This window comes from Oryx dammah, unplaced genomic scaffold, assembly GCF_014754425.2.
Source record: "Oryx dammah isolate SB20612 unplaced genomic scaffold, SCBI_Odam_1.1 HiC_scaffold_26, whole genome shotgun sequence".
Lineage (NCBI taxonomy): Eukaryota > Metazoa > Chordata > Mammalia > Artiodactyla > Bovidae > Oryx > Oryx dammah.
Genome location: NW_024070210.1, coordinates 63,240,125 through 63,259,731, shown reverse-complemented (window position 1 = coordinate 63,259,731; position 19,607 = coordinate 63,240,125).

The window sequence follows — 19,607 nt, the reverse complement described above, 5'->3', positions numbered from 1 at the left end:
CATCTGCTGGATCATGGAAAAAGCAAGAGAGTTCCAGAAAAACATCTATTTCTGCTTTATTGAGTATGCCAAAACCTTTGACCGTGTGGGTCACAATCAACTGTGGAAAATTCTGAGAGAGATGGGAATACCAGACCACCTGACCTGCCTCTTGAGAAATGTATATGCAGGTCAGGAAGCAACAGTTAGAACTGGACATGGAACAACAGACTGGTTCCAAATAGGAAAAGGAGTACGTCAAGGCTGTATATTGTCACCCTGTTTATTTCACTTATATACAAAGTATATCATGAGAAATGCTGGGCTGGAAGAAGCACAAGCTGGAACCAAGATTGCCGGGAGAAATATCAATAACCTCAGATATGCAGATGACAACACCCTTATGGCAGAAAGTGAAGAGGAACTAAAAAGCCTCTTGATGAAAGAAGAGAGTGAAAAAGTTGGCTTAAAGCTCAGCATTCAGAAAATGAAGACCATGGCACCTGGTCCCATCACTTCATGGCAAACAGATGGGGAAACAGTGGAAACAGTGTCAGACTTTATTTTTGGGGGCTCCAAAATCACTGCAGATGGTGATTGCAGCCATGAAATTAAAAGATTCTTACTCCTTGGAAGAAAAGTTATGACCAACCTAGATAGCATTTTGAAGAGCAGGGACATCACTTTGCCAACAAAGGTCCATCTAGTCAGGGCTATGGTTTTTCCTGTGGTCATGTATGGATGTGACAGTTGGACTGTGAATAAAGCTGAGCACTGAAGAATTGATGCTTTTGAACTGTGGTGTTGGAGAAGACTCTTGAGAGTCCCTTGGACTGCAAGGAGATCCAACCAGTCCATTTTAAAGGAGATCAGCCCTGGGTGGTCATTGGAAGGAATGATGATAAAGCTGGAACTCCAGTAATTTGGCCACCTCATGCGAAGAGTTGACTCATTGGAAAAGACTCTGATGCTGGGAGGGATTGGGGGCAGGAGGAAAAGGGGAAGACAGAGGATGAGATGGCTGCATGGCATCATCGACTCGATGGACGTGAGTTTGAGTAAACATGGACGTAAGTTTGTGTAAACTCGGTGAATTGGTGATGGACAAGGAGGCCTGGCGTGCTGTGATTCATGGGGTCACAAAGAGATGGACACTACTGACCGACTGAACTGAACTGAACTGAACTGAGGCTTCCTAAGTGGCTCAATGGGAAAGAATCCTCCTGCAATGCAAGAGACACAAGAAATACGGGTTCAGTATCTGGGTCGGGAAGATCCCTTGGAGAAGGAAATGGTAACCCACTTCAATATTCTTGCTTGGGAAATCCCATGGACAGAGGAGCCTGACAGGCTATAGTCTGTGGGGTCGCAAAGGACTTGGACAGGACTTAGCGATTCATAGCAACACTCTGAAAAGTATAGGTAGAAGAATGTATGTTATATTGTTTTCTTCTTTTTAGTTTTAAATAACTTCAAATTTACACACACAAGCACAAAAGAATATTATAATACTTCTCCTGAATCTTTTGGGGGACAAACTGCTAGTACAAGCTCCACCATCCTTGAATACACTTTACTTCTTATCACATACAAAAAGGGGAATTTCCTATGTAATCATAATACAACCCTCAGCTTGGGTTTTTTTGATCCTTTCTCGTAATTGCATTCAGCTTATGCACTGCTATCACTGAAACTATGGTGTTAATGCTCATAGAATTCTATCACGTGGCACAGGACTTGTCACATTACTGGTGTTGATAATTTTGGTCATTTGTGTAAAGTGGTGACATTCCCATTTTTTCACTGTAGAGTTAGTCTTTTCCCTCTATATTTAATAAGTATTTTGTGGGGAGGTAATTTGAAAATGTGTAAATATTCTATTTCCCCTCAAAATTTCACCTTTTAGTTTTAGCTTACATTGATGTTTGTTGGCTGAACTACTTTTTGTTATGATAATTGTCCAATGATGATTTTCTAAACTACTGTTCCTTCTCTTATTTATTAATTTGCATTTCACTGTAAGTTTTCTTTTAAAAAAATTTATGTCAGTATGATCTAATGGATTTTTGTTTTGCTTATTGAATTATATGTTTCTGACTATTATCACTATTTACTTTGCTGCCCACATCCAGATTCAGTCAGTGTGAACACTGGCTTTTGAGTTATTAACTTGCTTTGTTTTGTTTCTATTTTTGTTCTGATATGCCCTGTAATTAAGCACTTCCTTGCTTTCTGGCACCAGATGTTCCAGGATAATCTTCTCCTTTCCCAGCCTAAGCCCCAGACTCAGCCATTTCTACAAGGAGTTCTACTTCCTTTTAGTAGAGAATACTGTTTAAAAACCAGGATCTGTGATCTTGCTGTGGTCATCACCACTGAGATGTTTTTCTCTGGCCATGCACCTCTACAAAGCTACCACACATACATACATACACACACACCCTTCCTTTTACACATACTTAATTCTATATCTTTGTAGATTTAAAACCATATAATTTCACTAATACCTTTAATTCCAGTAGATTTCTCTCTCTATTAAAAAACACAAATTCATACTAATAATCTCCTATTCAAACTGATACCCCAAATACCTAATCCACACAGTTTATTTTAATTCTCTCCTTTCCTATATTTGTAACCTCCTCTTTCCTATTTCCTTCCTTCCTTCTTCTCTATTGCTTATTTTCTTTTCCTCTTTGCTGGAGAACAAATCCATTAAGTTGCTTTACTTGCTACTTATATTTTATATAGTCCTTTCAGAAGAAGTTTTCAAAAATTGGACTCCTCCAAGGTATGAAATGCAGAGAAGGCAATGGCAACCCACTCCAGTACTCTTGCCTGGAAAATCCCATGGATGGAGGAGCCTGGTAGGCTGCGATCCATGAGGTCACTGGGAGTCAAACACGACTGAGCGACTTCACTTTCAGTTTTCACTTTCATACATTGGAGAAGGAAATGGCAACCCACTCCAATGTTCTTGCCTGGAGAATCCCAGGGACGGGGGAGCCTGGTGGGCTGCTGTCTATGGGGTCGCATAGAGTCGGACACAACTGAAGCGACTTAGCAGCAGCAGCAAGGTGTGAAATGTATGTGATTACACATATCTCTTTCCTAACTATACTCACTTTTCTTTAATTGGACTTTCCTCAATTCTACAAAGGCTTATCTCATCTTCCTGCTTCCCTATCTCCCTATGAGCATGGTCCACCTACCTACACTCCAATACAGTGACTTTTCTCCCTTTTTCCAGAGAGTATAAGGATCTACAAGATGGTGGAGTAGAAGGACGTGTGCTCATCTTCTCCTCTGAAAACTCCAAAATTACAACTCACTGCTGAACAACTGTCACTAGGGGAATGTTGGGTTGCACCAAAAAAAGATAACCCAAGGCCAAGGGCAGAGGAGAAGCCCCAGCAAGACAGTAGGAGGGGTGAAATCACATTTAGAATAAACACCATGCTCACCAGAGATGCTCACAGAGCTCAAACGAAACCTTGTGCACAACAGGAGTCCCCACAGAGACTAAGCCTGACATGCCTTTGAGTGTTTGAGTGTCTCCTGTGGAGGTATGGGTCAACAGTGGTCTTCTTCAGTGGCAGGGACTCTGGGTGCAGCAGACCTGGTTAGGGCATAAGCCATCTTGGGGGAGGTCACCATGAACCCCACCATAGAGCTGCCAAAACTTAGGACTGGGGAAACAGACTCTTGGAGGGCACGAACAAAACCTTGTGTGCACCAAAACCCAGGAGAAATGAGCAGTGTGACCCTAGAAGAGACTGACTCAGATTGCCTGTGAGTGTCCAGGAGTCTCCAGTGGAGGTGTGGGTCAGCAGTGACCTGCTGCAGGGTTGAGGACACTGAGTGTGGCAGTGCCTGCATGGAACCTTTTAAAGGAGAACACTATTATCTTTATTACCTCCAAGATAGTTTGGCCTCAGGTCAAAATATAGGGAGGGAACACAACTGTAGCCATCAACAGAATATTGGATTAAAGATTTATTGAGCATGGCCCTGCCCATCAGAACAAGACCCAATACCCACTCAGTCAGTCTTTCCCATCAGGAAGCTTCCATAAGCCTTTTAGCTTTATCCATCAGAGGGCAGACAGAATGAAAAACACTGTCACAGAAAACTGATCAAACTGATGGCATGGGTCACAGTTCAGTTCCATTCAGTCGCTAAGTTGTGTCTGACTCTTTGCATCCCCATGAATCGCAGCACGCCAGGCCTCCCTGTCAATCACCAACTCCCAGAGTTCACCCAAATTCATGGGCATTGAGTTGGTGATGCCATCCAGCCATCTCATCCTCTGTTGTCCCCTTCTCCTCCTGCCCCCATTCCCTCCCAGCATCAGGGTCTTTTCCAATGAGTCAACTCTTTGCATCAGGTTACCAAAGTATTGAGGTTTTCGCCTCAGCATCAGTCCTTCCAATGAACATCCAGGACTGGTCTCCTTTAGGATGGACTGGTTGGAACTCCTTGGAGTATGAGGAGCTCCCAAGAGTCTTCTCCAACACCACAGTTCAAAAGAATAAATTCTTTGGCACACAGCTTTCTTCACAGTCCAACTCACATCCATACATGACTATTGGAAAAACCATAGCTTTGACTATATGGAGCTTTGTAGGTTTCTCAAGAGGCAGGTCAGGTGTTCTACTCTTCCCATCTCTTTCAGAATTTTCCTTAGTTTATTGTAATCCACCTATATGCAGATCAGGAAGCAACAGTTAGAACTGGACATGGAACAACAGACTGGTTACAAATAGGAAAAGGAGTACGTCAAGGCTGTATATTGTCACCCTGCTTATTTAACTTCTACGCAGAGTACATCATGAGAAATGCTGGGCTGGATGAAGCACAAGCTGGAATCAAGATTGCCAGGAGAAATATCAATCACCTCAGATATGCAGATGACACCACCCTTATGGCAGAAAGTGAAGAGGAGCTAAAAAGCCTCTTGATGAAAGTGAAAGAGGAGAGTGAAAAAGTGGGCTTAAAGCTCAACATTCAGAAAACTAAGATCATGGCATCTGTTCCCATCATTTCATGGGAAATAGATGGGGAAACGGTGGAAATAGTGTCAGACTTTATTTTTTGGGGCTCCAAAAGCACTGCAGATGGTGACTGCAGCCATGAAATTAAAAGACAATTACTCCTTGGAAGGAAAGTTATGACCAACCTAGATAGTATATTAAAAAGCAGAGACATTACTTTGCCAACAAAGGTCCGTCTAGTCAAGGCTATGGTTTTTCCAGTGGTCATGTATGGATGTGAGAGTTGGACTGTGAAGAAAGCTGAGCTCTGAAGGATTGATGCTTTTGAACTGTAGTGTTGGAGAAGACTCTTGAAAGTCCCTTGGACTGCAAGGAGATCCAACCAGTCCATCCTAAAGGAGATCAATCAGTGCTTTGTGTTCCTTGCAAGGTCTGATGCTGAAGCTGAAACTCCAGTCCTTTGGCCACCTGATGCGAAGAGTTGACTCATTGGAAAAGACTCTGATGCTGGGAAAGACTGAGAGCAGGAGGAAAAGGGGACGACAGAGGATGACATGTTGAATGGCATCACTGACTCACTGGACATGGGTTTGAGTGGACTCTGGGAGTTGGTGATGGACCGGGAGGCCTGGCGTGCTGCAGTTCATGAGGTCATAGAGAATCAGACACATTGAGTGACTGAACTAAACTGATACCCATTTGAATGGAAAGTTCCAAATAATAGCTTGGAGAGGTAAGAAAGCCTCCTTCAGTGGTCAATGCAAAGAAACAGAGGAAAACAGTAGAATGGGAAAGACTAGAGATCTCTTCAAGAAAATTAGTGATATCAAGGGAACATTTCTTGCAAAGATGGGCACGATAAAGGACAGAAATCGTATGGACCTTAGATATTAAGAAGCAGAAGATATTAAGAATAGGTGGCAAGAATACACTGAAGTACTATACAAAAAAGATCTTCATGACTCAGATTACCACAATGATGTGATCACTCACCTAGGGCCAGACATCCTGGAATGGGAAGTCAAGTGGGCCTTAGGAAGCATCACTACTAACAAAGCTAGTGGAGGTGATGGAATTCCAGTAGAGCTATTTCAAATACTAAAAGATGATACTGTGAAAATGCTGCACTCAATAAGCCAGCAAATTTGGAAAACTCAGCAGTGGCCACAGGACTGACAAAGATCAGTTTTCATTCCAATCCCAAAGAAATGAAATGCCAAAGAATGTTCAAACTACTGCACAATTACACTCATCTCACATGCTAGCAAAGTAATGTTCAAAATCCTCCAAGTCAGACTTCAGCAGTACATGAACTATGAAATTCCAGGTTTTCAAACTGGGTTTAGAAAAGGCAGAGGAACCAGAGATCAAGTTGTCAACATATGCTGGACCTTGAAAAAGCAAGAGGTTTCCAGAAAAACATCTAGTTCTGCTTTATTGACTAAGCCAAAGCCTTTGATTGTGTGGATCATAAAAGACTGTGGAAAAATCTTCAAGAGATGGGAAGGGAATACCAGGCTACCTGACCTGCCTCCTGAGAAATCTGTATGCAGGTCAAGAAGCAACAATTAGTACTGGACATGGAACCACAGACTGGTTCTGAATCATTAAAAAAGTACATCAAGGCTGTATATTGTCACTCTGCTTATTTTACTTAAATGCAGAGTGCATCATAAAAATTTCTTGGCTGGATGAAGCACAAACTGGAATCAAGGTTGCCGGGAGAAATATCAATGACCTCAGATATGCAGAGGACACCACCTTTATGACAGAAAGCAAAGAAGAACTAAAGAGCCTCATGATGAAAGTGAAAGAGGAGAGTGAAAAACTCAAAATTCAGAAAACTAGGATCATGGCATCCAGTTCCATCACTTCATGACAAATAGATAAACAATGGAAACAGTGAGAAACGATTTTTTGTGGGGTCCAACATCACTGCAGATGGTGACTGAAGCCATGAAATTAAAAGAAATTTCTTTCTTTGGAAGAAAAGCTATGACCAACCTAGACAGCATATTAAGAAGCAGAGACATTACTTTGCCAAGAAAGGTCTGTCTAGTCAAAACTATGGTTTTTCCAGTAGTCATCTATGGATGTGAGATTTGGACTATAAAGAAAGCTGAGAGCTGAAAAATTGATGCTTTTAAACTGTGGTGTTAGAGAAGACTCTTGAGAGAATCTTGGAGTGGAAGGAGATCAAACTAGTCAATCCTAAAAGAAATCAGTCCTGAATATTCATTGGAATGACTGATGTGGAGGCAGTCCATGGGGTCACAAATAGCCAGACATGACTGAGTGACTAAACTGAGCTCTACTGAACCTCCTCTTTAAATAATAAGAAATCTAGCTCCACTCACCCACAGTATATTTACTACTGAGTTGGTGTTCGCATCATATAATGCAGTTTTCCATTGTCACAGCTGCCATTCCCTTTGCAAAGGCACCCCCGCCCCCTCTATGTGGGCTCTAGCAACCAACCAGGATGTTTTCTCAGCACTTTTTTTCTCTTTCTCAGACCCTTGCTCTTTCTGTTCAGGCTCTGAGACACCACTCTATGCTCCTGTCATATACTCTTCTCATAAACTCTGATAACATGTGTATAGTCTCTGATGCTCTTCCTCCTCAATGCTTTTCACTCTATTTGGGTTTCATCCCCAGACCTGTACCACTGCTCCATCCCCACAAAGACTCCTGACTTGTTCAGGCCACAGAATAGTTTTAGATTGAGAGGGAGAAAGGAAAGAGGATAGAAGGAAGGTAGGGAGGAGGGGAAGGATGGATGAAGGGAAGAGAGAGAGGAGAATGAAAAAAAGAAATACATGGAGGAAAGAAAAGAGAAAGCAAAGCAAAAAGGAAGCAATACCATTATTTAAATTTTCAGAGAATACTTGTCTTTTTGTTAGGGGAGTGAGTTGGACACTTACCCACATACATTTGGATACACTCATTATTTCACCTCCTTAAGTAACATCTAACTAGAGGTTACTGAAAACAGTAATTTTGTAATAAAAAACAAAGTATGCTGAGGAGAACGATTTAAATGTGCTCAATGACACTTGAGGTCACTTTAGTCTGTTTAATCACAGGGTTCTGGGGGCGGGGGGAATAAATGAGTACAGGAGTATGAAGAAAGTTTTTAGAGAATTTTGTATTGTCAGTGATTCATTATGTGGTTGTTTTGGTTTTGTTTCTAGAAAACAAATACCAGAGAGACAGAAAGAAGATTAGACAGTACAGGATTATTATCCTTCTGGTTTTGGTTTATAGGTTGATTATTATAATTTGATTGCCCACAGCAGTGACTAAAATCTGACACACAGTAGAGAATAAATCTTGAAATCAAAGTCTAAACTGAGTGTATTGGCAGTGATGACAAGTCACAACCATCAGATGCTCCTGAAGATCTTGGACTAAATTAGAGTTTTGCATATTTTCAATTTCAAATTCTCATGTACTTGGATCAAAATCCTCATTTTAGGTAAATATGGTCTGTGTTCTTACACAGTCACTATTTATGATGTTAAGCCATGTGAAAATGACTTTAAAGCATCATATTTGGCAAAATATTACATGTAACAAGCTCAAAATTAAGTACAAATATAATTACTCTGCTGAAAAAGGGGAAACATACAAGAGTTGTTAGTTCATGCTGTTCAAAAAAATGCACATATACACAGACATACATGTACCACAATAATAGGCAGTAGTTGTGCCTTATACTTTGGTAAGCATTCTTTGAAGGAAATATATATTTTCCTAGCATCACTTTTATGTCTGCGTCTGCAACAAAGATTATTTCCATATGTAGGTCACCTAGAATAAATTACTCTACTACTTGGATAATTCTAGAAAAGAAATAGTCACATTAAATAATCAGTCTCCTATTAAAATAAAGCCATGGCCCCCTACTGCTGCCCCATGTCATGTTAAAGAAATGATCATAAAGTTGATAAGAGAAAATTATTAATGTTGAATAGTGAACATTTACTCTTCTTACACCACGTGTCTACACATCTTAATTTTCACTAAGAGGGGCCCATCACAGGACCTGCTCTGTGCAGTCTATAAATAATAGATAATGAAAAAAGAATAGTAGAAGTGCCAGGAAAGCTTAAATTAACTTAAATATTTCAAACCTTAGAGTGACAGTTATTTATATTTAATTATTTTTTTTCTGAGTCAGTATTCATTGCAAGGATTTTTGTAGCAAGATTTCTTCCTCCATTGACAAAATTTTCACTTGGATTAATCAGATTAAGTTTAGTTGAATAGTATCTTCAGATAGATTTGGTATATTTTTGAGTGTATGATCTTGGATTCCTTTTTGTTGACTTCAAACATGGACAATAACATATGATGTCTAATGATGTACAGGAGAAGTTTAAGATGAGTTTGATTTTTTAGACTAAATCTTTTGCAAGTGGACTGTTTTCTGTTTTGAGATAAGATTTTTGTGTTTATCCTAGGAATTCAATAAAGTCCCTGGTTCTACTTTCTTGTTTATTAATTTTTAATTGAATTAAGTTCATTATCTTTTCTAGTTACATAGGAGCCCCTGGGATTTGCACATTCAATTTTTTTCCCTCAGATATTTAAAAAATAATGTTATTTTAAAATTTTATTATTTTTGATAGTTTTTCTTTTCTAAGTTAGATATAAATGCTATTTTACTGTTTCTGGTTTATCTGTTATTTTTTCCAGTTATCTAAGACATTTTGATTTTTATCTTAGTGTTAGTCTTTGAGGTCTTTCTAATACTTCTTTCATCTATCATTTCCTTTGTTTTGCATTATAAGTGATTTTATCAGTGATATTGTCTTCTTCACATTTTTGATTGGTTTTCTGCATTGTTTAGCTTATTTTTTATTTCTGAGTGCTCATTCAATTAGACCTTTTATCTGTTTTCCAGTTCTCAAGAGATTCATCATCTCCTGATTTGATTCTTTATTTGCACTTTAAAAAACCCTGATGTTAGGAAAAATTGAATGCAAAAGGAGAAGGGGGTGGCAGGTAGGTAGGTAGCATCGCCAACTCAGTGAACATGAGTTTGAGCAAATTCCAGGAGATAGTGGAGGACAGAGGAGCATGGCATGATACAGTCCATGAAGTCTTAGTCAAATAAGAGACTTGGTGACTGAACGATAGCAACAATATGCAATGTACATACTTTTAATTCATTTCCATAAGTCCTCATTGCTGTCAATGGAGTAATTTCTGTCCAATGTTTATATTAAAAAAAAAATACTTGGGATAGAATTTTCTTGGCTTCCCTGTCTATTTACCAAGATATCAGTCCAATTTAGTATTCTTTGTGTCCAACTCTTTGTGACCACATGGACAACAGCACACCAGGCTTCCCTGTCCATCACCAACTCCCAGAGCTTAATCAAACTCATGTCCATCAAGTTGGTGATGCCATCCAACCATCTCATCCTCTGTCAGACACTTCTCCTGCCTTCAATCTTTCCCAGCATCAGGGTCTATCAAATGAGTCAGTTCTGTGCATCAAGTGGCCAAAGGACGGAGTTTAAGCTTCATCATCAGTCCTTCCCATGAATATTCAGGACTGATTTCCTTTACGATTGACTGGATGGGTCTCCTTGTACTCCAAGGATCTCTCAAGAGTCTTCTCCAATATGACAGGTCAAAAGCGTCAGTTCTTCGGTGCTCAGCTTTCTTTATAGTCCAACACTCACATCCATACATGACTACTGGAAAAACCATAGCTTTGACCAGATGGACCATTGTTGGCAAAGTAATGTCTCTGCTTTTTTTTTTTCCACAGATTTTTTTTTTTTTTGGCTATGCTATGCAGCATGTGGGATCTTAGTTCTCCCATCAGGGATTGAACTCAGGCCCCCTGCATTGGAAGCTCAGAGTCTTAACCACTGCATCACCAGGAAAGTCCCTGTCTCTGCTTTTAAATAAGCTGTCTAGGTGAGTCATAGCTTTTCTTCCAAGAAGTAAGCATCTTTTAATATCATGGCTGCAGTCGCCATCTGCAGTGATTTTGGAGCCCCACAAAAGTAAAGTCTGTCACTGTTTCCCCATCTACTTTGCCATGAAGTGAAGGGAGCAGATGCCATAATCTTAGTTTTCTGAATTTCGAGTTTTAAGCCAACTTTTTTACTCTCCTCTTTCTCTTTCATCAAGAGGCTCTTTAGTTCTTCTTTGCTTTCTTCCATAAGGGTGGTGTCATCTGCATAGCTGAAATTATTGATATTTCTTCCAGCAATCTTGATTCCAGCTTGTGCTTCATCCAGTCCAGCGTTTCTCATGATGTGCTCTGCATATAAGTTAAATAAGCAGGGTGGCAATATACAGTCTTGACGTATTCCTTTCACTATTTGGAACCAGTCTGTTGTTCCATGTCCAGTTCTAACTGTTGCTTCTTGACCTGCATACAGATTTCTCAGGGACCAGGTAACGTGGTCTGATATTCCCATCTCTTGAAGAATTTTCCAAAGTTTGTTATGATGCACACAATCAAATGCTTTGGTGTAGTCTATAAAGAAGTTTTTTGGGAACTCTCTTGTATTTTCGATGATCCAATGGATGTTGGCGATTTGATCTCTGGTTCCTCTGCCTTCTCTAAACTCAGCTCAAACATCTGGAAGTTCACAGTTCGTGTACTGAAAAAGCCTGACTTGTAGGATTTTGAATATTACTTTGCTAGCATGTGAGATGAGAGCAATTGTGCGGTAGTTTGAACATTCTTTGGCATTGCCTTTCTTTGAGATTGGAATGAAAACTGACATTTTCCAGCTCTGTGGCCACTGCTGAGTTTTCCAAATTTGCTGACATATTGAGTGCAGCACTTTCACAGCATCATCTTTCAGGATTTGAAACAGCTCACCTGGATTTCTATCACCTCCACTACCTTTGTTCGTAGTGATGCTTTCTAAGGTCCACTGACTTCTCATTCCAGGGTGTCTGGCTCTAAGTGAGTGATCACACTATCGTGGTTATCTGGGTCATGAAGATCTTTTTTGTACAGTTCTTCAGTGTATTCTTGCCACCTCTTCTTAATATCTTCTGCTTCTGTCCAGTCCATACCATTTTTGTCCTTTATTGTGCCCATCTTTGCATGTTACCAAGATATAGTGGTGGTTTAGTTGCTAAGTCGTGTCTGACTCTTTCAACACCATGAACTCAAGCCTGCTAGGTTCCTCTGTCCATGGGATTCTGAAGGCAAGAATACTGGAGTGGTTTGCTATTTCCTTCTCCAGGGGATCTTCCCAATCCAGGAATAGAACCTTGGTCTTCTGCATTGCAAGCGGATTCTTTGCCAACTGAACTACAAGGGAAGCCCCTTACCAAGATATAGCTTGAATCCTTTAGTTAGAGCTTTTATTGAAATTCTGTAAATTGAAGGATGATATTCACTAAACTACATAGTTTAGAAAGGTGAGTGTGGCCATAGAAATTTCCAGGCAATATTTTTGTCTTTGTCCTGTTTTTCTTTATGTGAATCTTGAAAGCACAGAAATTCAGTGCCAGTTCTATCCAATTGAGCAAATATTTCTTACTTTTGAATGAAGGCTTTCATATTTTTTGAGTGCTTCACATTGTGGTGAGCCCAGACATAATGAACAAATGAGTGCCTGAATAAATGAGTGCCTGAATTCATGAATACGTCAGGGCATGGCTAGCTCTATACTTTGGGCATGGAGAATGTCTTCCAGATGTATAAGAAAAGCTCTTTTGCCCAATTCCCTCAATTAGAATATTAATAGTTGAATTGCTCTCTAAAAAAAAGGATTGTACTATGCAAACTTTATTTTCCTAAGTGGGTGAAGGAAATTATAGTCCCAGTTTTCCTCTTTGTCTTTATTGTTATTGTCTTTTTTTTAGAAAAAGGTAACTCATATTTATATTCTATCAAAATGCTCTGCTTTTGGTAAAAAGTAATTTTATATCATTTTACCATGTCCTCTTTCACTTTTAACATCATTTATTTCTGTTCTTGTTTGTATTGTTTTTTTGTATATTGTATTAGCAAGATATCCTCAATTTCTGTAGCATAATATTGGAATGATTCCTAGTTTCAGCATTTAGGCATTGGTGATGTTTCCTTAATTGTCATCTTTTGCTGCTTCTAATTGTTTCGCAAGCACAATGTCATATTTCCTGGATGTCTTATTTCCTTTTTTCAATTTTGTCTCCATACTGCTAGGTAACCAGAGACATATAAACTTGATAGAAGCAAGTGTAACAGTAAAATTTCTGTACTTTTCACACACAATTCCAGGTGTTCAGTGTGACAAACCATTAGATGAATATGAAGTAGTTGTTAAAGTCGTTCATGCTTCCATTTTTATTTTCAGTTTATTTCTCTTCTGTTTCACAGACTGGTCTTTCCGTCTTTGCTTATGTGATGCAAATATGGGAGTATAAGGAAATGAAACATCTTTCTAAGGTTAACAGGTTGTTCTGATTTTTTTCTCAGAAGCCAGAATCAGTCACTGGGCTGATGAATAGACAAGCCATTATTTCTACTTGTCAGAGTTAACATACTGATGTTGTGCTTGCTAAGGAATATTAACTAAAACTTTCAATAAGCAACCTCCATGTCAGAAAGGTCTCATCTAATCATTTTATATTTTGACTTTACCAGAACTCTAAGAAAAGTTTACATATTATATGAAAACATAATAATTGATTGATATAACCTGGCATGGAAATCATTTAAAAATTTGAACACTTGTTCTTCAGTTCAGTTCAATTCCCCATGAATCGTAGCATGCCAGGCCTCCCTGTCCATCACAAACACCCAGAGTTCACTCAGACCCACATCCATCAAGTCAGTGATGCCATCCAGCATCTCATCCTCTGTCGTCCCCTTCTCCTCCTGCCCCCAATCCCTCCCAGCATCAGAGTCTTTTCCAATGAGTCAACTCTTCGCATGAGGTGGCCAAAGTACTGGAGCTTCAGCTTTAGCGTCATTTCTTCCAAAGAAAACCCAGGACCGATCTCCTTTAGAATGGACTGGTTGGATCTCCTTGCAGTCCAAGGGACTCTCAGGAGTCTTCTCCAGCACCACAGTTCAAAAGCATCAATTCTTCAGCGCTCAGCTTTCTTATAATTGAAATATATCTGAAATTGTGTTTATAAATTGTATATTCTGGTAATAATATATACAGGAGTGTTTTCTGTTTAAAATGACCCAATTTGAATCCTACTGTAAAGAGGAAAATCATTTTCTATATAAGATGATTATCTTCATGTCTGGTATATATATTCTTTGACGTATTTTCAGGTGGTATGTGCATGTGGGCATAAGTGTTTCTGTGTATGAATGTGAGTTGGTGATGTAATGAATAAATATTTTTCTTAGTAATTGAATCCCTTCTTAGGAAGAGACCTCTTATTACTGAGTCAATATATTGATAAGTCAGTTGAAGTGGAGAGTGAGATTTCTCTAATAGAGTGTGGTAGGCTGCCTTTTGAGATGGTCTGCAGTGATCCCTTGGAGAAGGCAATGGCAACCCACTGTAGTACTCTTGCCTGGACAATCCCATGGATGGAGGCGCCTGGCAGGCTACAGTCCATGGGTCACTAAGAGCTGGACATGACTGAGCAACTTCACTTTCATTTTTCACTTTCATGCATTGGAGAAGGAAATGGCAACCCACTCCAGTATTCTTGCCTGGAGAATTCCAGGGACAGAGGAGCCTGTTGGGTGCCGTCTATGGGGTCACACAGAGTCGGACACGACTGACATGACTTAGCAGCAGCAGCAGCAGTGATTCCTGACTCTTGACTGAAGTGTGTTTTTCCCATTCCCCCACAGTTTCCCTCCCTATATATAGAGAGAACATATTTTACATATATATATATGTTAGAATATATAAACTGTTCTCTGAGAAGTCATGGTCTGGTAATAAGAGGACTTTTATTGGTGGGTGAAGAAAAATGATAGGCCAGTAATAAAGAGCTTCCAAAAGCATCAAAATAGGCTCTGAGGTGGGCTTGGGAGGAAGGCCTGAGATGCCTAACAAGAATTACAAGAGACTTAACAATGTGATGTGCAACTGCCAGGGGCCAGCGTGAGGAACTCCGCCCATGGCAAAGGTCATGAGGAAGGAGGCTTGGCATATGCAAAGGCGTGATCAAGCCTCAGGAAACCCCCTGTTCCCAAGCATCTACCCCAAAACCAGAGTCTGTTTTATGCTCTCCCCCATAACCGTTTCTCTCGGAGAAGGAGTAAATGTGCAGCTTCAAGGCAATAAAAATTCCTGGGCGTAACAAGAGTGTTTCAGCTTACGGACTCCTCTGAAGTTTATCTAGCCCGCCTGTATAGGTTCGTCTGGCCACATGTGATTGTTTACAGCCTCCCAACCTGAGAGGCATGAAATGTTTTAGACTTACTAAAGGCAAATTCTTTTGGGGAGTTGGAAATTATTAGTATAGTGGGTTGGTTAGGAATTATATTGGTGAAGGGTTTTTCATTTGTTGTGCCAATAACTGCTGCTAATTCCCTACCCTTGGTGTGACTCTGCTGACAGACTAGCTTGTGTGACAGGATTATCCATACTCTTGCCACTATGCACATGATTGTTTACTACCTCTCAACCATAAACAGCACAGAGTTTTGGAGTATTTTGAAAGTCTTAATTAGCATAGGGCTTTTCTCATTGTTGAGTCAATGATTGCCGCCAGGCCTTCATATCCTTAGGCACCTGGGAATATATTAATCAATGTATTTGGAATATAGAAATGGAAATATAGTAGTTTTAAGGTTAGCAATACTAGACTTTTTGAGTTAATGAATTTTCTCTTTTGTAATAGATCACTGTACTTTGTTATAAATTACTGTGTCCTTGCTATGTAAAAATGTAACTTTATCACTATCTTAAGACTAAATAGATCTTAAGAGGAACACTGGTGAAAGGATTTTCATTTGTTGGGTTGATGTTTGCTGCTAAATCTCCATGTTCCCTGCCCTTATAATGAATATAACTAGCATATAGGAGAAATAAGTATTAACCTTTAAGCATATAGGAGAAATAAGTATTAACCTTTAAGATTAATCATGTTAACCTTGGGTTAAATAAACTCCTTTCTTGATTGTAACTCACTACACCCTCACCCTTTAGGAATGCAACTTTATTTAGAGGGTGGTGCCTGGTTTAAGAAAAAACACCCTTGGAAAAAATAAGTTTTTTGGTTATCAGAAAGAAAGGATCATAAAATGTCAGCAGATCTCATGGCCAGAAGATGATGTAATATCCCTAAGACCTTTTTTTTTTAATACATTTATGTGAAGCACCTGATTTTAATAAAGGTCAGGACTGCTGACCCCCACGTGACTCTGTATTCATCCCTATGTGTAACAAAAGGTATATAAGCAAACCCAAAAATAAAGGAATTGGATCAGTTTCCAGAAAGACTGATTACCCCATGTTTCTTTCTTGTTCCCCGTTTTTCTGGCTGAATTCCCATCTGGAGCATGGATGCTATTCCACATAAACCAAATTATTCAGCCTCTTTTTCTCCACTAATTTTCCTACTACACTATCCATTTCTAATCCCTCTCTATCTGTAATTAAATATGTATTTTTCCAAGGACGCTGACTCCGTCCCCACCTTCGAATCACCCTGGATCCACCGGGGCTGGACCCCAGCATGCAACGCAAAGTTTCTTCTTAGTTTTCAGATGAATTTTTTAGTAAGAGCTACATTACCTACAAGTATATTGTTGAGCTGAATCTTTACTGAATGGATGTGATAACATTTTGTGAATACAGTAAAGGTGACAGCAGGGCTATGGGGAAACCTTGAGATAGTTCTTGTGAACCAAACCCTGTTAGAGTTACACCTTGCTTATTTACAGTTAAGTTTACCTTTTTGTCAATTGCCTAAGTATTTTATTTTAGAGAAAAAGCTCTGAGATGAGTTTATGGATATGAGTTTAACAGATTACTAACTGTTAAAATTGGTGAACAGCACAACTTTTAATATTACTAAACACTTGGAAAGAAATACAGACTCAGAAACATATAAAATAGATGTTTTGTGTTCATAATTTGTATGACATTTTCTATGACAGTTTTATTATGTAAAAAATGTTTTTGGCCTTTAAATATACTTTCAGAAAAAGTATTAAGGCTAAGGTAATGCAAAACTGAACTTCTGGAAACATCTAATTAAATGTAAAAAGAAAAAAAGCAGGGATAAAGAAAAGTCCAGAAAAATACATATTGGTCCTCATGAATTAGAGAAGAGTTGATGTTAAAGAAATCTTTATTAATATTATCTTTATAACTAAAGTTAGAGAATAAATAACCAGTGGAAGACATTCAGGATTTTGGGAAGATACCAAGCGATATAGTTCTCCCAGATCTTTGCCAAGGATCTCAACTTAGAATCCTTACTTAGTTGAAAATAGATGCAACACTCATTTTGAAATATATGGAACTTTGCTGCTGCTGCTGCTAAGTCGCTTCAGTCGTGTGTGTGACCCCATAGACGGCAGCCCATAAGGCTCCCGTGTCCCTGGGATTCTCCAGGCAAGAACACTGGAGTGGGTTGCCATTTCCTTCTCCAATGCATGAAAGTGAAAAGTGAAAGTGAAGTCGCTCAGTTGTGTCCAACTCTTAGTGACCCCATGGACTGCAGCCCACCAGGCTCCTCCGTCTATGTGATTTTCCAGGCAAGAGTGCTGGAGTGGGGTGCCATTGCCTTCTCCGATATTGTGTATAAATAGAAAACAATTTGACTTTCACACCTCTTGTCTCCCTGCATAGGTTACTTTCTTCACTACCCTTAGGGAAATCTGTTACATATAACCACCACATTTTCTATTACTCTTAGACAGTAAATACTCTAGTGATTTCTAGACATGATAACCATTTCATGTCCAATTATTTTATAAACCAATTTAAAATGACTGGTTCAAATAACAATCAATGTTCTAAATTATATCAAAGCTTGAATCTCTTGCTTTCCTCCTTGGATTGCCTTTAAACCTGAGAATCTACAGAGTGATAAAGGAATAGCAGGGCCTATCATCTCATTTTCTCACTTCTTTTCTTCTGTTCCTCCACACCAGCAACATGACTATGTGTTCTGATCCCTTTATATATTGGAACCGGGAGAGAGGAATGGTGAGGCAAAATTTTGCTTGACTGGCACTGCCTATTTCTGGTGTCACTTCTGTCTGTGCCTGGCAAATGAAGTTAGGGAGCGTCTGGGTGTGAGAAAGATCTTGAGAGTTGGTCCTTTCTTTTGTATAGGGCTTTTTGGGTTTCTGGAAGACTCCTCATCACAGGATTTGCTACTTTTGATTTCCTTAATTCAAATAAAGACTTCTTTGCTTACAGTTTTTCCAGCTTTCTTTTTATAGTCCTTCCACAAACTTCCACATGTATGTATTTTATTTGGCTCTCATGGTTCTTCCAAGTTCCTGTCTTGGGAGAAAAGAATCCCTTTACAACCCTTCCAGAACAATTCTTTCTCCCTTTATGGTCACATCTTGTCCATAACAAATTATGCTGTGACAGGCTGTTCTCAGCATTGCCATTTCACTCTCTTTCATTGTCAAACAAACAAACAAAAAGCTAGTCAGACACCATTTTGAATTTGGTTTTTGCTTTGACTTTAGTAACTCATGTGCTGCTAGGGTCATAGGTCATGTTCTCTGGTCTCCATGATTCCTTCCTCTCTTTCCCGTGGGGATAAGGGTGTGACTGGGAGGAAAATATGTAACAGAAACACAATCTTTCTCTAAACAAATTATTTCCCTGTTTTTGGCTAATATCATTCAGTTTCTTTTATATTTTTGGGATGGTTATTGAACTAAGAATTGCCAGATAGTTTTAGATAAGGAGGAATAAATGATGAGGGTCCAATCTCTAGGTCAGGAAGATCCCCTGGAGAAGGAAATGGCAACCAACTCCAGTATTCTTGCCTGGAGAATCTCATGGACAGAGAAGCTTGGTGAGCTACATAGAGTTGCGAAGAATTGGACACCGCTGAAATGACTTCAATAACCTCAGATATGCAGATGACACCACTCTATGGCAGAAAGTGAAGAGGAACTAAAAAGCCTCCTGATGAAAGTGAAAGAGGAGAGTGAAAAAGTGGGCTTAGAGCTCAACATTCAGAAAATGAAGATCATGGCATCTGGTCCCATCACTTCATGGGAAATAGATGGGGAAACAGTGGCTAACTTTATTTTTGGGGGGCTCCAAAATCACCGCAGATGCTGATTGCAGCCATGAAATTAAAAGATGCTTACTCCTTGGAAGGAAAGTTATGACCAACCTAGACAGCATAATCAAAAGCAGAGACATTACTTTGCCAACAAAGATCCATCTAGTCAAGGCTATGGTTTCTCCAGTGGTCATGTATGGATGTGAGAGTTGCACTGTGAAGAAAGCTGAGCATCGAAGAATTGATGCTTTTGAACTGTAGTGCTGGAGAAGACTCTTGGGAGTCCCCTGGACTGCAAGGAGATCCAACCAGTCCATCCTAAAGGAGATCAGTCCTGGGTGTTCATTGGAAGGACCGATGCTAAAGCTGAAACTCCAATACTTTGGCCACCTCATGCGAAGATTTGACTCATTGGAAAAGACTGATGCTGGGAGGGATTGGGGGCAGGAGGAGAAGGGGATGACAGAGGATGAGATG